Here is a 6,782-nt window from a genome sequence, read left to right as displayed (position 1 = left end):
AGGCACGGCCAAGTGAAAGAAAGAGAAAGGAAAAAAATAAAAAAAATTCTTGGAGCTCAATTCTTTGGTTCAAAAATCCATCTCTTTTGGAATTATTACTAAGTTCAAGATTCTCTTCAAGATGATATAATTATTTTGGCAAAAAGGTGACTTTGGTGGCAAGGAGAATTTGTTGGAAAAAGGTAAGGATTTCTTGTTTCTTTTATGTTATGGAAGATTTATAGATGTTAGAGTGAGTAGAATTGAATGGAAATCATGGAATTGTGGTGTGGTGTGTGTGAGCCGTGTGTAAGTGTGTGTATATGTGTGGCCGTGTATGTGCAATATGGTATAGATAATATGAGTTGAATTTTATGTTGTAATCTAGTTGTGGTTATGGTGGAATTTATATTGGAAGTGAAAGTTGAATGAATTTGATTGAAATGGGTTGTATGTTGTTATGGGGAATTTATGTGATTTTATATGATTTTCGTATAATTGTGAAAATAAGAATTTAAATGTGAACTTTGGTAATTGTTGACGAATTTGGAAGAAAACAATGTAAGTTGGTAGTATTGTTGCATTCGTTGAAGTTTCGGATGGAATATGGAATTGGTAGAGATACTTGAATTCGTGAATGATGTTTGGAATGTTATTGAAATATGTTTGAATAACCTTGAGTTAGTGAATGAATATGAGAATAATGATATTAGCTTGATATGGTGAAGTTGGAATGGAAAGTGTCGTTTTATGTAAAAAGAGGACTATTTATGATATAGTGCGTTTTATGAAAATTGTTGATGTTGTTGGATTGTTGGGTTGTTGTTGTTGATATATTGGGCCGAGCTAAGTCTCGGGGATGCTATATGTATAGGGGAAATGCTGCCGAAATATCGGTAGATAAATATGACTTCAAGTTGAACTCTTAGAAGCTATAACTCACAATTGGTAAATATGACCATTTGTAGATTTTGGGCGAAACGGGAATCGAATTTGAGCGAGCGTAAGGCGCAGCTAAGGTATGTAAAGTCTTTCCCTTCATTCTTTGGCATGTTCTAAACATAATAGGCTTCGACGCGAGCCTTAGATACGACCCTGTTCCTAGAAATCCGAGATTGAAATTGGCTCCATTTCATTCAATGAGATTGAATTGGTTTCTTAATATTTCGTCGACAAAATGACCTATATGTATGCAACTCTCACAAATGAAGTCGGAATGCCCTAAAACTCTCATGGGTGACTCCATAAGACCTATGATCCATAATTTTACGTACGCCACCTCGGTTCGGCCCAAGGTGGGCCCACAAAATTTTGATACCTTCTGTACGGCCCTAATTAACTTAATTTTGTCTGAAACTCACAGGTAACTTTTGGTTATTATTCTGTCTGCTATATGACAAGTGTTATGACTATAGTATGAGTCTTATAATATATTCGACGTCTGGAGCGGTTCTGGATATTTTATTCCGATGTAGTCTGTCGTGCCGTCCCAAATGACATATATGTGTATTTTATGAACATTGTCCGATTACTCTGATTTGACCCACCGTTTGGCCTACTTCTGTTTCGTTGAGTCTGTATAATGATATGTATGCGTATGGTTTCTCATTAACCTGTTCGTGGATATCTCAATGCTTCCTTCACTGCGCCCGGGCCAGGTTCTGTTATTCGTGCACATTCCACTGCATTGTTCATCGCGTCCCTCGGTGTGCGGGCCGGGATCTGTTTACATCTGCATGTGATCTGATGATGTGATGGTATGGGGATGGCGACCAGGATGGCATATGATCTGATCTGTCTGTCCACCGCGTCCCGTACTAAGAGGTTCAGGATCTGTTACCGCGTCCCTCATTAGAGGGCCGGGATCTGATATATATGCTATCTGTATCTGTATATGCTCATGATTCTGCATGCATGATTCTGTCAGGTACACATCTGTATATCTGATCTGGATTATGACTCCGTCTGTTGCACTTTTGAAAGTCCGATTCGGATACTGATTCTGTCTGCTGTACTTCTGTACGTCTGATTCGGATTATGACTCAGATAATGACTTTGTCAGCCACACTCTGTACTCCTGATCCGTGTTATGATCTTGTCAGCCATATTCTGTACCTCTGAATCATATTATGACTCTGTCTGTTATACCCTGTACTCATTATATACATATTTATACTTTGTATTTCTGATTCAAATTCGGGTTCGACTCTGACCACTATATTTCTATACTTACGGTTCGGATTATGATTATATTTGTTACCTTTCCGCTTTACATACTCGGTACATTTTTCGTACTGACCCCCTGTTCTTCGGGGGCTGCGCTACATGCCCGCAGGTACAGACGCACCGCGCGATACGCCACCAGTTTAGGACTTGTATTCTGCTGTTTGGAGTGCTCCTTTGACCCGGAGCGTGTACTTTTGGTATATATATTCGGTTATTTACTCATTCTGTATATATGGTAACTTGGGGTACGGCGGGGCCCTCCCGCCATCTGATTCTGTTATGTCCGTTAGAGGCCTGTAGACATGCATGTGGGTTATGGGTTGTTGCTGTACAGGTAAGTATGTACGAGTTTGCGATTCTGTCCGCTATGATAGCCTCAACGGCTTATGTGTAAGTCTAAGTGTGTTTATGTGTTCGTATATTTCCGTGCGTTGTATTTATATCAGTCTGAATCAATGTATGTCTAAAATGAATTAGCTGTTTGGTACGCCACATCTTTTAGGTAAGTCCGTACGGGTAACCAGTTAGGATACCAGTCGCGGCCCACGGGGTTGGGTCGTGACAACAACGATAATAGTGATAATGATAATGATGGCGATGATAATAGTGATGATGATAATGATGACGATGATAATAGTGATGACGATAAAGATGATGGTGATTCAATAATAGAAATTGGGAGTTTATAGACTTTGTGTCACCTCGATAGTGTTGAAATGTTTCTCCCGGATACCTATGTATGTTATAAATGTATGAATGCTATGTTGTGACACCGAGCCGGTATGGCCGGGTATGATATCTATTGCGCACACACCACTGCAGTTGGGTACGCATAACACTGAGCCTTGGTAGGGCCAGGTACGTATAACACCAAGCTTTATTATGGCTGGGTACGTAAGATACCGAACTTAGATGGTCAGGTATGATACTACTGTGTATTCAAATGTATGAAAAGGAATTTTCCTAGTAGAAAGAGCATAAGTAAGTATAACGAACATCGCTAGAGGTATACCTAGCTCTCTCTCATTTCATAACTCGTCCATACTATGTTATTTCATATGCTTTCATTATGCTATTGATAATGCTTTACATAGCCAGTACCTTATCCGTACTGACGTCCCTTTGCCTGGGGGTGCTGTGTTTCATGCCACACAGCCCAATATTGCTTTGCAGGAAAGTTGTCCAGGAGTTTGACTATAGGATGTTCCAGGTTGCTAGCTGGATTGGTAGACTCCATTCGGTTCGGAGTGATACCGCGTTGGAGTATGTTCTCATGAGCTGAGTCACGCACTTTATGGGTATGTTGGGGTCCTGTCCCAACTTAGGTTTTGATATCATATCTTATGTTAGAGACTTTTGCAGACAGAGTCATGTATACAGTACATTAGCCTTGTAAGCAGCTATGCAAGCCGATGTAGCATTATGCATTTCTTTACGGATTCATACTATTACAGCTTTTTACTTGAGTTAAGAAAGATGAAAAGAATGTTTTGAATGGCCTTCATTTTGCACATCATTTCACGATTAAAAGTCCAGTAAGACTATGAGTATAATGAGAACTAGCGGGTTCGCTCGGCTCTAAGTAAGGGTCGGGTGTCCATTATGCCCTATCAGAATTAGGGTGTGACAAAGTGGTATCAGGGTAGTTCTTCCTCGGGGTTATCTGCAAAGTCATGTCTAGTAGAGTCTTGTTTATGGTGTGTTGCACGCCACATCTATAAACAGGAAGCTACAGGGCAATTAGGATGGTTACTCTTCTTTCATATCTAAGATCGTACGATAGAGCCAAGTCATAGGACATGAGGTTCCTTCTACTAACCCTTGATTTCAGCAGAAGAACGGTATCGACAGAAGAAAGGGATGGATGATATTGAAAGTTACAGATGTAAGTCACTTCGTTGAGGCTATGTTATCAAAATATATATTTATATGATAATGAATTGATTGTCATAGAGGTAAGTCAGTGCTCGTACAACAGAGGAATTCATTAAATGCATCTTTTGATGATAAGTTCAGTTAAAAGTTGTTACCTAAAAAAATTGAATGACTCAGTACAAAGGTAAGCAACGACACGAAAGGATGAATGTTGGGCAAGGTAAGAATATTAAGGTATGATTGAAATGCAAAGCTGAAGGATGGAAGGGAAAGTAAATATAAAGGCATAACAGGGCAGATCGCTAAAGGATCAAGTACATCTAGAGGTGTGATATATGAGTTAAGTTTCGACATCCTTGTATTTTACTTGAAATTGGGAGCCCTGTGTGGCTGATATATGTTGTGTACATACATACTAGCCCTGTGAGGCATTGTTGGTATTTGCTGCGTGCAGGTTTTGGATAGTGAGAAACATAGAGGAAACTCTACCGAAATTTACCTATAATTTAATGGAGATGGGATGTAAGCTTGTAATATGTCCTAACGGGAAAAAGGTGTTGGGTAAAAAGAAGTGGAATGACGGGATTAAGTTAGGAGTATCGTTGACAACTACAAGAGATGAGTTAAATGTTGTTGAATTGATAGTAACGGTAATTATGAGATCAACATTGATATGGTAAAGAGATACACTAGAGTAAATTAGGAAGACTAGTAGTACTAAAACATGGCATAGAAAGAGAAAAGGGTAACTACAATAGAGTGTGATACGAGAGTATTAATTGGATGGATAAGCACAAGTAAGATACGACAAGTTTATTAGCAAAATAGAGTAACAACATGATTGAGACAGTTGTATGAAGTACGAAGGGTTATAACGAATGTGGATACCTGGATAAGACAACTCATGAGGTGAGTGTAATAGAGCTGATTAGAAAGAATAAGAGGTTATGTACGCCTACTCCACGAGTTTTATTCCATTTTATACGCAGGCTTGCAAATGAGTTTAAGAAGTGGCACTCTATAGACATGGTTGTGATCAGGATATAATGAGGATATAGCAAGAACTATGATACAAAGTAATTAAAGTATAGCGAAGAAACGACTGAAGATGCGGCAGGTTCTATATGAATAATGAACGAATGCAAGTGTGAAATAAGTTAGAGAGCCATGGGGAAGTAGATAAGAAAGCTTATAAGACCCTGTTAAGGGAAGAATCCATCCTAGAGGGGTCGTAATGACAAAAAGGAGAAGGTCAACTTGAAAAAGAAATCAGAGAAAAGTGATACGGTAAAGTAGTAGTAGTTCGTGATTTGTATAATCGAGAGCAAGGGTGATATCTTTGGTTGGATGTAAAAGACCAAGACTATGGGAAGATGAATAAAGAAATAGAATAATTGTTAGGAAGAGGATCAACATAATAAAGATGAGAGGGGATGATTAGAATGAATAGACTAAGTGTCACACCCCGACCTTACTAGGGTGTGATGGGCACCCGACCCTTACTTAGGGCCGAGCGAACCCTCAGACTCTTACTGCACATAAAATCACGTCAAACTTTTTAAATCAAATAAGATAAAATATATAGTAATTTTTTTTTTCAGAAATATTCTTTCTCGTAACTTCCAAGCCGAACAAATCTATAATCATACAAAATTCAATACATAACACAGACCGACATATCGGCTGACAGAGCCGCTTACAGACTGACAACCAATACCCACGACGCTGTCTGCAAAGTCTCTAACACAATTCCAGAAATCATAACAAACAAACTATGACTTGGCAGCCCTCCGGGAGAATGAGGCTTGCCATCTTCGCTGGAACATCTTCTATAATAACTTCAGCTCATCTGGGAGTACCTGCGCGACATGAAACGCAGCCCCTGAAGAAAGGGGGTCAGTACGGAATATGTACTGAGTATGTAAAGCATGCATCACAAAGAAGCAGACAGAACTAACAAACCAATACGGTATTCAGAGTACCAGACGCTTATTACTTTTCAGACACAAGACATACATACCCGTCTCACATATCAGCGAATATACAGAAAGTAAGGGCGTTAACCAAAGTACCAAAGTACTTATTCTACAATTACAGATCGCATGTCCGAAGAGGTACAGAAAATACAGAATACAGAACGGAGTATCGAACGTACAGAGGTGATTTCACACGCCAAACGGGGTACAGAACGTACAGAATGCTCAGATGATGTCATATATCGGACGGAATACAGAACGTACAGAATGCTCAGATGATATCATGTATCGGACGGAACACAGAACGTACAGAATACCAGAGTGCTTACTTTCCGGACACAAATTATGCATATCAGAATCATATAATATTTTCACAGATAACAGATCCCGGCCCTGTGATAAGGGATGCGGTAAACAGAATCATCATATGTCAAAATCATGTGTCAATATATACATATGCAGATAGCAGATAACAGATCCCGGCCCTGTGATAAGGGACGCGGTAACAGAACCCGGCCCTCTGGGAGGAGACGCGGTGAACAGAATCATATGCCATCCTGGCCGCCATCCCCATATCATCATATACAGATAACAGAACCCGGCTCTCCCACCGAGGGGCGCGGTGAACAATGCAGAGGAAACGCACGATAACAGAACCTGGCCCGGGACGCAGTGGACAAAGCAGAAGAAGGGCACGATAACAGAACCTGGCCCGGGACGCAGTGA

The sequence above is a fragment of the Lycium barbarum genome, chromosome 1 (assembly GCF_019175385.1).
Source record: "Lycium barbarum isolate Lr01 chromosome 1, ASM1917538v2, whole genome shotgun sequence".
Lineage (NCBI taxonomy): Eukaryota > Viridiplantae > Streptophyta > Magnoliopsida > Solanales > Solanaceae > Lycium > Lycium barbarum.
The sequence above is the reverse complement of the archived record's forward strand: the minus strand, read 5'-3'. Positions refer to the sequence as shown.